Source organism: Melospiza georgiana, chromosome 4 (assembly GCF_028018845.1).
Source record: "Melospiza georgiana isolate bMelGeo1 chromosome 4, bMelGeo1.pri, whole genome shotgun sequence".
NCBI lineage: Eukaryota > Metazoa > Chordata > Aves > Passeriformes > Passerellidae > Melospiza > Melospiza georgiana.
In genome coordinates, this window is record NC_080433.1 from 56,617,184 (window position 1) to 56,628,744 (window position 11,561).

An 11,561-nucleotide genomic window follows, 5' to 3' on the forward strand; every position below is an offset into this window, starting at 1 on the left:
CCTCACTTAGGTCTAACTGGAGCTGCTCTTTGTTCACTTGTTTGCTTTCATTGCCTTGTGTCTGCTGCATCCTTTTGTTTCCTCATGTCCTGAGGAGGAGGAAAGAAGCACAGAATAAAAGTCTTTGCTAAGATAGAACACCTTTGTTATCCTCATTTATGTCTTACAAACCCTGACTTTTTCATTTCATGTTATCTGACACTGGGACACCGTGTGACACGGGTTTTTTATTTCTATCTTGTTCTTTTCTGTAGAACTTTTAATTAAAATTTCAATCGTGTAGTACAACTAGCACATCCTGTCTCCAAGATGCTTTGCCCTGTTAAGGCCTTCTGAAGGCATAATGGTAAAATGTACATTTGTTAACTGTGAAAATATAAATGCACAGTATTCTCACCAAATTTGTAACTGCTATTACTAAGCCGTCTATATATAAAAATTAGCCAGCAGGACTAGGGAAATGATTGCCCCTCTGTACTCAACACTGGTGAGGCAACACCTTGAGTGTTGTGCCCAGTTCTGGGTCCCTCATTGCATGAAAGACATTGAGGGGCTGGAGTGAGTCCAGAGAAGGACAGTGAAGCTGGTGAAGCACCTAGAGAGTGAGTCCTGTGAGGAACAGCTGAGGGAGCTGGGGTTGTTTATCCTGGAGAAAAGGAGGCTCAGGGGAGACCTTACTGCTCCCTACAACCACCTGAAAGGAGGCTGTAGCCAGGTGGGTTCAGCCTCTTCTCCCAGGCAACCAGAGGCAGGACAAGAGGAAATGGTGCCAAGCTGCACTAGGGGAGGTTCAGGTTGGACATCAGGAATAATTTCTCCACTGAAAGGGTGGTCAAGCATTGGAACAGGCTGCCCAAGTAGATGGTAGAGTCACCACCCTTGGAAGTGTTCAAGAAATGACTGAATGTGGCACTTAGTGCTCTGGTCTGGTTGATGGGGTGGTGTTTGGTCAATGGTTCGACTCAAGAACCATTATTCTTGAGCTCTTTTCCAGTTTTAATTATTCTGTGATTCTAAGGACAGCACAAGTGGGCAGACAGTGATTATACTCATTACAAGCCTGTGCCTTCTCTCATAGTCAAAGCAAATTTTAGTGTACATTCAAGACACAATCCACAGTGCCTAGGCTCAATCCTAGTAGGCGGTTTGCTTTTGTTCTGAGCACCTGAATTTCCTTGGCCCATTATTGTCATTAAAACTCACTGAAAGGGTGCTCAGGTTACACATACACAGTGCAGGGAGGTATTCAGGAGTGCTACTCTATCTGACCCTCTCCTGTAGGAGCTGGAGATGATAAATGCTCTCAGGAACTCTAACAAGTGCTGGGAAATAATGTCTCCTGAGGCTTGTAGTTCAAACATCTCACTCCTTAAGACAGGAGATTTAAACTCCTCTCACTGCACTCCCAGGTGTAAACTTCAGCTGCTCACCTCTCAGTTTGCTGACTACTATGAATCGATTTTTTGTAAGACCGGTGGTGTGCTCTGAAGGAACTAACCATAGACACCTGATGTGGCATGATGGCTTCCAACAGGAGCCAGGTCCCCTTAAAGGCATTGCCTGAGCTGTGACACCATTGTTGATCTAAAGTCTTCAGATTTTCCTTTCTATCAAGTGGTTATCAGTGGTTATCAGAGGTGAATAAAGGCATTATGGTCTCCAGTTCCGGCACTTTTAGAGATAACAGTTTTCCAGCTTGAAACACTAGCAGTCTAGGCTGAAGGCTGTTCTACAGACTGCCAGAATTTCTCAAGAGTTTTGTTGGCACCCAGGGACTAACTTAGATATAAGTCTGTCATAACTGTGACCTCAGCTGATCATATCTCTGAACCTGTATCCAGGGTGTGGAGTACCCCTGCAGTGCATCTGGGCATTGACAGCCTTTTCCTGGCTATTTATTCCAAGCTAGAAAATACTTTACACCAGAGGATTCACTCAGAGTAGCCTTAAAGGATGAAGGACTCTAGAGTTGTATAACTTTTTGGCAACTATCAGAATATAGGCATTCATCTGTGACTATTAGTCATCAAAACATTCAGCCTGCTGATGTCCAGGAACCAAAGCTCCAGATGTAGCTTGCCCAGACGTACATGTTGCCAGAAACCCTCCTGGGAGAAAATCCCAAGTGAAAAAACTGACATAGAAACGAACTAGTTGGTGCAATGAAAAAAAATCTGATCAAAAGGAGCAGGTATATTCTATACAAAGAGCAAGTGGTGAGAGATCTCAGATCTGCCCTTTATATTCAAGGAACATTCAAGGAATAAAGGACGCAAAGCTGTGCACAGCAGACACGCTTCCATCTGAAAGGGATGGATGGAGATTTCTGAAAGGAAAAAAGGAATGGGATGACTTTTCATACCTTTTTTTCAGTTCCTACCTCTAACTTATCTCCTTATTTCATGATGTTTCTGCTCCCATTCAAACGGTACTCATAATTGTCAAGTCAGCTATCTTAACAAAAGCAGGTGTTCTTACTCTGCTAGACAATGATTAATGATTCAATAACATTTGGAAACAGCTAGAATTCTGCCAGTTTCATTCTACTGTGCTGAAACAGTCCAAAGAAATCTGTGAAATAAAGATGCTTAGAGATTAAAAACTGTAACAGTTTTTGTCATATTTTATCTAGATTTTGGTCTGAACCTGAGTGTGTTTAGAGCATCATCTCTATAGTTATAAAAATTCATTTGTATGTGCCTAAAAAAATTTCTTGAAGGAGACCACTGAAAATACAGATTTAGTCCTCTAGGTTGCAGAGTTGTCTTAGCAAATACCAGTGTTCAGCAGAGAGAGGTTAAAGCCAGCTGCTCAGTATATTGAGGAAAGCCTTTCTGTTGCAGAGTTCTCAAAAAACTTGGACTTCTCCATGTATCAGTTTACTCCTTCCTGGCTGAGAGATTAAAAATTTACAGTTGAAACTGTGCTGGTGGGTACTCATCCAAAATTAATTTAAAAAAAAAAAAAAGAACCGCCAAACATCATTATCAATGACCTGTTGCATTATGGATTGTTGAGAACTGAAACTCAAAGAAAATCTGTTGCTGATGGCAACGTGAACTAGGCTAAAATGTAGAGGGATTCCTCTTAGCAATAACAAAAAGGATTCAGTCTGAATCCTCAGCTTGAATTGTAGGGATGCTGAACCCTGACTCTCTTGATAAGAAAAATTTCTCATTTAGAACACTAAGCCTTTGTAGACACAAGGAAAAGTAAAACAAAATTGGGAAGAATTAACAAAGATGAATTAATCATTTATTTGTAACAACAAAAATTAAAGGCTCTATTTCTTTTCACTAAACATTTTACTTAGTTTCACAGCCATCACAGCCATGGTACTGCCTTCAACTATTGCCATTTTTTGGTAATTACAGGGATTCCAGCTAGCCCTTCTCCCTGTTTCACCATCAGTATTACACCACCCCAACATCTGTGAATTCCTTCATTCACACAGACATGTCGCTGGCTGATAGGAATGCTCAGCCTTACCCCACTTGTTTCATGCCACCTACAGGGAATTCACAGAGCCATGCTTCTATGTTCAGCAGCTCCAGCTCAAGGTATTTCTTTCCCTCCAAAGTCACCTCCATATTTGCTCATTGAATCTTGAAGGAGATCTACAATTTGCAGGAATCTTAAAAAAGTCATTGTTCCGTTTGTGTTCTAATCTCTGTTCTAGTCTGCCTCCATTTCAGCAGGAGCTTCCAGCAGTTATGTAGGTGATTCTGGATAGAAAGCTCATGCAATTAGAATAATAGAATCAGGCTGGAAACGACCTCAAGGATCACCTTTGATCACACATCACCATATCAACCAAACCATAGCACTAAGTGCCACATCCAGTCATCTCTTGGATACTTCTAGGGATGGTGAGTCCGCCTCCCTGGGCAGCCTGTTCCAATGCTTGACCTCCCTTTTAGGGAAGAAATTCCTCCTGCTGTCGAACCTGAACCTCTCCTAGTGCAGCTTGAGGCCATTTCCTCTTGTCCTGTCTCTGGTTCCCTGGGAGAAGAGGCCAATCCCACCTGGCTCATCCTGCTTTCAGGTGGTTGTAGGGAGCAACAAGGTCTCCTCTGAGCCTCCTTTTCTCCAGGCCAAACAACCCCAGCTCCTTCAGCCGTTCCTGTTCCTCAATGACTCACTCTCTAGACTCTTCACCATCTCTGTTTCCCCTCTTTTCCAGCACCTCAAAATCCTTCCTCTCATAAGAGGCCCAGAGCCGAAGGCCCACTCAAGGTGTGACCTCACCAATGCCAAGTTCAGGAGTAATAAAAGCACTCTGTTCTTCTTCTTGCTCAATAATACTTCATAAACGTCTCATAGCTTGCACTTATTTTTGTCTCCACTTACAAACACCAACTAGAAGCAAAAAGCCTTTATTTCTTTAAGGAAATCAGATAAAATGTGACTAAAAAAGTAACAGATAACCTATCTATTGCTCTGTGTTGAGTTCTGGGACTGTTTTTCTAAATTCCAATCAGGTAATGGCTCTGTGATCAGATAACAATGTATTAGATCCAGTTTATTCAGTATATGGTGCTACTTGCTGTGGCTCCAAGGGTCACATCCAATGCAAATTTTAAATTGCTTCTCAAAACTAAGCTGTCCTTCTGGGTTAACAAACACTGCTATCTATGAAAATCTGTTAAAAAATAACACTTTTATCTTATATGAATATAGAAACACCATATTATTTGTCATCCAAGGATAGGTGGGTAGTCAAGGCCCAGATGAGCAGTCATGCTGATTGATTTTCATGGCACACACTATCAAATTTCATATGTATAAACACCAAATGATTTTCTGAGGCAGAACATAAGTCCCTTAGGACCTTTACAGTCAGTGACTTAATTTTGCATAAAGAATGTAACAGGTGCAAATACTTGGCATAAGGCATGTCTGAATATTTCTAAAGCCAGTTCAATAATCTTGGAAAGGGGCATGAAATGGAGTAGTACTCACAAAAAGAGCTGTCTGTTTCCAGAACAAATATTGGTACACATGACAGTAGAAACACTTTCATTTTGCCCTGCAGCATTGCCTATCCTAGGTCTCTTCAAAGGGCTGGTTCTCATGGTAAAGAAATAAGATGCAGGAATTTTTTTTTTTTGCATAGCCAGATGTCAATTCAAACTTTGTGGTTCTCTATTGTGTGGTATTTCTTGTGGAAATGAGCTGTATTTATCTAATTAAAGTTAGAGTAATTTATTTTTCATTTCTTCTACTGGTAACGATTTTGTAGTTAAACACAACAAAAAGCAGAAAAGCATAAGTGTAATTTTAAATGTTTGGCTGAAAAAAATTGTATAACATATTCCTAGTTCAATGATTCTAATCCATGTGGTCACCACAGCTATTGCAAAACATTGGGTTTTGTTTCTAGTAAAAGTACTGCAGCAAGCCACAAAGTCCCATAGAGGTTATACAGGGTAAGTGTAATTCATCAGGTAACAAAATATCTCCTGACCAAATGGTAATCCAGCCCGACCATAATCCTGTTTTAACCAAACCTGGTCTCATATGATTTCCTGGGAGAATTTATAAATTTGACGCTATGTAAAAGCTTTGCTGAAAACAGGCCTAATTCATAGAAACCTTTGGTCACGGTGCTGTTACTATTCTGCACAGAATTCTGAATGGAAGTTGAAGGTGGGAAGTGGGGCCTACACAGAAATCAGCTCTCCACTATGGATGCACTGCAGTTTGTGTCTCCAGGCAGCACAGAATAGCTTAGAAGATGAGAGGAGAACATGGAGCCCTTAAGGAAGTCAAAACTGAGCCCAGAGTCCAAGATCAAACCCCCTGCCACTCCCACAGGGATCTGTAAAGCAGCTGGGGCTGGCTGGGAGGGCCCCTGAGAGCTGGTGGGACAGGGACAGTGCTTTGTAGGGCTGTGTCTGGGGTCACAGCAGTGCACAGCTGGGACACCCCAGTACCCGGTGTGCGCTGTGCCTCCACAGCCACACCTGCTGAGCAGTCCCAAGCAGGGGCTGAACATCCTTACTGGAACCTAAAAATGGCATCGTCAGGCTGATTAACCTCCATAGTGAAATGTGGTATAATTTAGGATGTATTTTTCTGACTTCCATGACATCAGAACCCTTCCAATGTTATATATAATTATAAGAAATGTCTCTCTGACTTGTTGCTGAAAATACATGGGCTGTTTTGTTTTCAAAAAAACAACATGTTCTTTCCCTCATGTTTGTCTATTTTTGGCAGGTTCTGTCATGAAAACTGTGGTGATTATCACAGCTGAAAGCTCAAGTAAGACTTAAGATTACACCCTCTAGCCTGAAGTTTTCTAAAGGTATTGAGCTTTTAGCTTTCCTCCCAGGATTACTACAGATTCTCTTTATACAGTACTCCAAGCAGATGAAATACACTACTTTTTTGTAACTTGGTGCTGTCTAAGATCTTACTAGCAGTATCCACAGAGTAAACTATCACTGCAGAGGGAGATATGCAGCAGCAGAAAGGGAGTAGGCACTGAAATACACCATGCAGAAGCCTGAGTAATGGGCAAAAAATGGGAGTGTAACCCTATGACCATATTTAGTTTCCACATGTGAATCTTGGCTGGCTGAATCCTACCCCAAATGCCAGTGAGGCCTGAGAAGCTGGAAATCTTTTGCTCTGTGCACACAAGCAGAGTCATGACTCATGCAGAAGAGAAACAGTTTTCTTTTGCAAGAGGAACATTTTTCCTTATTGACCAGGGAAACACCCGAAAATAGCTTTGCTTTCTGAGTGATTCTGTCAATTCACAGCAGCACTGTGGAGGTAAGAAAAATCAAGAAAAGCATTTACAGCTCCAGGAATTTGCTAATTAGAAGTGCAAATCTCTGTTTAAAGACAGCCAACCAAAATCACTATATAAGTAAACTCACTGAAGACAGTGAATTAAATTGAGTGTAACTTGGACTGTTCAATAAATTTCAAATGTCAGGCAAATAAATGAAATTAAAGATGAAATAATAATATTGCAAGATATTTAAAATGTGCAATTTAATCTGAGTAGGGAGCTCGGTGTATAATCACATTTGCACTGGATATTATTTCTGGTGTGGTACATTTTCAGCATTAAAAGTGATGCATTAAGGTTCTGCAGATGATAGAACTCTCTCTATCACAGAAGGATTATGTTTCTTGGAAAGGAAGGACACTTCAGAGAATCCCAGATTATGGGAATTTGTTTCCACCAAAACTGTTGGAATTTTCCGAGTTACTTCAATGGAAAGTGAAGTAAGCCAATGAAAATCCACCCCACAGTGAGAGAGAACATCATTAAAAGGTGTTAGCAATCAGAGAGCAAAGCAAACAGGACTGATTTTAATGCTTTCTCTTTTCCTCTCCTGATTTGCCCCAGTGCCCTCTTCTTCCTGCCCTCACGAGCGACACTGCCCTGCCCCAGATGGAAACCAGCCCCTCACGGGTCACCCCGAGCTCCCCAGGCCCGGCGCGTTCCCCGCGGCTCCCTCGCTGCCACCCCGCTTCCCTCTCCCTGAGAGCGGCCGCAGGAACCGCCCGGGCAGCCAGGCAAAGCCTTTCCCTGACAATACCCCTTCGGTTCTCCTTTAAATCCATGGCAACGCACTGTTTTATTTTTGTGTCTAAGGAGGGGGAGCGCCCGGAGCCGAGGCGGCTCCGCCGAGCCGAGGCTGCCACCTCCCGGCCCTCCCGGCCCTCCCGGCCCTCCCGGCCCTCCCGGCCCTCAGCCCGGCCGGGGCCGCCTCTGGAGCTCCCAGGGGAAATCACTTGGTTCTGCTGAAGCCCTTCCTCTGTGTATCAAAACACCCCGCTGTACATCATCTAGCTGCAGTGCTCCGCTGTGCTCTCTCGAACTTCCGAGGTGGAAAGGAAGCATTTAAAATTATCCATCACTTTACAATATGTCCGGGATAAAAATACTACAGGAAAAATCCTAATGTGAGAAATCAGTTCTAAATAAGAGAAATCAAAAGAAATAGACTGTAACATAGCAGCTTAAGGAGACAGCTTGGTAAAAGCACATTAGTAAAATTACTTCCATTTATATTTCATCTGATAAAATAAAGTTTGTCAACCAGTTTGTGGGTAGAAACATACCCTCTGCTTTCATGTTAATAGGACTGCTTCAAAAAGTCATCTGTTACTGCAAGTGTAGAGGAAAAAGTAACTGGAAATAACCCAACATAAGAAACACACGATGCAAGTCCTGAGGAAGGCCGTGAAGGCAGTCAGAGGGCTGGAGCACCTCTCCTATGCAGACAGGCCAAAAGACTCACAGGTGTTCTGCCCTGAGAAGAGAAGGCTCCCTGGAGACCTTAGAGCAGCCTTCCTGTACATGAAGGGGGCCTACAAGAGAGCTGGAGAGGGACTTTTGACCAGGTCATGTAGTGACTGGACAAGGGAGAATGCTTTAAGTGAAAGAGGAAGGTTTACATTAGATATTAGGAAGGAATTCTTTATTTTGAGGGTGGTGAGACGCTGGAACAGGTTGCCCAGAGAGGCTGTGGATGTCCCATCCCTGGCAGTGTTCATTGGGTGAGGCTTTGAGCATCTTGGTCTAATGGAAGTTGTCCCTACCCATGGCAGGGCAGTTGGAACTATATTATCTTTAAGGTCTCTTCTGACTCAGGACATTCAGTAATTCTATGATTCTGTGGAAAGACTCCCTTGAGGACAGCAAAAATGAATCAAGCAATGTGAAACATGGATTGACTGAAATCAGTAGCAGGAAAGTGTAGTACACCAGGAAAGTGTAGCCAAAAACAAAATAGGGAAGGCCCAAATTTAGACACCTGTAAATTTCATAGCATTCATTCACAGCAGAGAGATAAAGCTAGAGCAAGACTGAAAAAACTTTTTTTTTTTTCCTGCCTGTCTTTCCTGAAAATCTTTGTTGAGATTGAACTGAGCTAGACTCCAGAAATGCCAAATAATGCTGTAGTAAAGATAATGCTGTTCTTCTGAGGCTATAGGGGGTTAACCCAGGCTGGATGCTAGGTACCCACCCAGCCTCTCTACCACTCTCATTCTCTGCTAGAGAGACAAAATACAAAAGGCTTATAAAGACAGGGAGAGATCACCCATTAATGCCATGGGCAAAGCAAACTCAGCTTGGGGAAATTAACTGAATTTCTTACCAGTCAAATCAGAGCAGGAATATAAGAAATAAAATGAATTTTTAAAACATATTCCTGCTACCCCTTCCTATTCTTGGGCACAACTTAATTCCTGAATTCCCTGCTTCCTATCCACAAGCAGCACAGCCAAATTGGGAATGAGAGCTGTGGTCAGGTGCTCCTTTCTCCTCTGCTGAGAGGACTCCTCACACTCTTCCTCTCCTCCAGCATGGGCTTCTCTCTCCACAGGGCCACAGGTCCTGCCAGGAGCCTGCTACAGCACAGAATTCCCATGGGATCCTGTGGAGTAGACAAAATATATTTCTCATGGGAGATCATTGTTTTACCTGTAGCTGCTATTTTTTGCAAGCATATGAGCTCCTTTAGGGAAACAGCAGTGTTCTGAGAAGCCCAGCCCTCTGCACCAGAAGCACTGGTGCTGCTGGTGGCACTCCCATGTTTGCTCTAGTTTTAGAGGAATAATGGGCAGGAAAACACCAAGCTTGAGTAGTTGCTGGTTAACATCTGGCTGTTTGCTTCTCCTTCCAATATCACAAAACAGCCCTAGACCTCAACTCACCAGCTGGGTTCAATCAAGCAAGCACATCCTCTGTTCTCAAAGCCACACTAGGCACCAGGAGCAGATTGGTGACTCTGGCACGTTATCTATTAATAAATTAAAGCATCAGGCTTTGCATTTGAATAGGCCTTTTCTTTGGCAGATCTCAAAATAATTTCTAAGGAAGGGCAGGCATTATTATCTCCATTATGGGGCTATGTCATATGACAGCTCTCAGTTGGGGACTGGGCAAGATCTTGGCTCTCCAACAAGGAACAGCTGCTCCCCCTGGTTAAATGCCACACACCAGCAGCCCTGAAAGCTTTCAGGTTCTGGCCAAGCACACAGAGTGCCTCAGCCAGCTGGGCAAGAGCAACTGCTGGAAGGCTGGCCCTGTTACCCAGTCAATACTCAAGGTAACTAAAACTTCACAGAAGACTTGTCCAGAATTCTAGACAAGCAGCATTAGTTTTTAACGTGACTCACCTATTTAGGTTTCTTTCCTCCCCTATGATCAGTTTTGAAATGATCCTCACTTTTCCTTAGTTTTCAAACTGACCTGCTGTCCAGAAGACATACACTTTTTTTATTTGAAAATGTTCTGTTAGGGAAAGTTTTAAACCTGTTTCCATTTTGTGGGTTTGCTACAGGCTTTAGAATGTTTCTATAATGCTTGAAAACATGGTGTCCTTGCAGAAGGACTATCCTGCAGGGAGCCTGCTTCCCTTGGGTGCTTCCTATGTGAACACACATCATAGCTGATGCTTTAGCCATTGGGTCATGTTATATGTTAAACCAAGGATTTATCACAGTCCTTTTTGATTCTTAGTTAAAATGCCAAGTTGGCTTCTCTCCCAGTTCCCTTTGCAAAATATAAATAATATGTATTTCCAGTTAATAGTTCATTAAATTACTTTGAGTCTTACACATTAACTCGGTCTTTCAGCTAGTGAGCCAGGGCAATGCCAGCTATGGTTTGCAGACCACAGCACAGGTTATAAGTACCTTTACATGAGCATCCATTAGCAAGGAGAAGAGCTGCTTCCCAGCACAGAGGCAGTTCAGAAGTTACACGTGCACAACACAAACAAGCACACACAACAAAAACAGACTCCTGCTGTTGGATACTGGCATTCGTTGTCTCTGACAGCTGCTCTGAACCAGATGGGAAACAGCCATTCCAGTTCTGCTGAAAGCCACATCCCAACACCAGCATCCCTGCTACTCCCAGGCTGGCATCTCAACTGAAGGGCAGAGCAGCAAGTGAGCAAAGGAGCCAAATCCCCCCTCCCCAGGGCCAGTGTCATCTCTCCAGGAAAAAACTGAGGCATATTTGATGTGGAGAGGAAAGAAGCAGAGAGAAGTAGGCTTTTAGATGCTGTACTTGGAAAGATATGATCACATTTGTTCTGAGCACAAAGAATGTCTGGGTCCAGTGTTGACAATCTGGCAGTGACTGAATGCTGTCGAGTTCACTCAGACGTGATAAACAGAAGGGGAAAAAAAAGTAACAAGTCATCACCAAAAGCAGTAGTGTCCAACCCATGAGTCAAGCCCTCTTAGTGAGGCATGACAGCATTAAAGATAAGATATAAAAGAGAGAGCAGAGGTACTGCTGACACTCAAGAACAGAAGAGAGAGAATTGTTAGGTTATGTGTCTTTACTTCGTTTTACACTCTCAGGTCCAAGTCTAAGAGAAAAAGAAGATGCAGCTTGGTAGGAAGGAAATAGAGTGCTATAGATCTCTGAAGACAGGGACACCGAGGAATCAAGGGTCATGGGATGTTGGAGGAGGCGAGGAACAAAGAACACAATGAAAAGCTACAGCTATAAGGCATCCTAACACCGACCAACCATTACTGCCCTGGAAAAAAGTAATAATCTGAAGCATTTC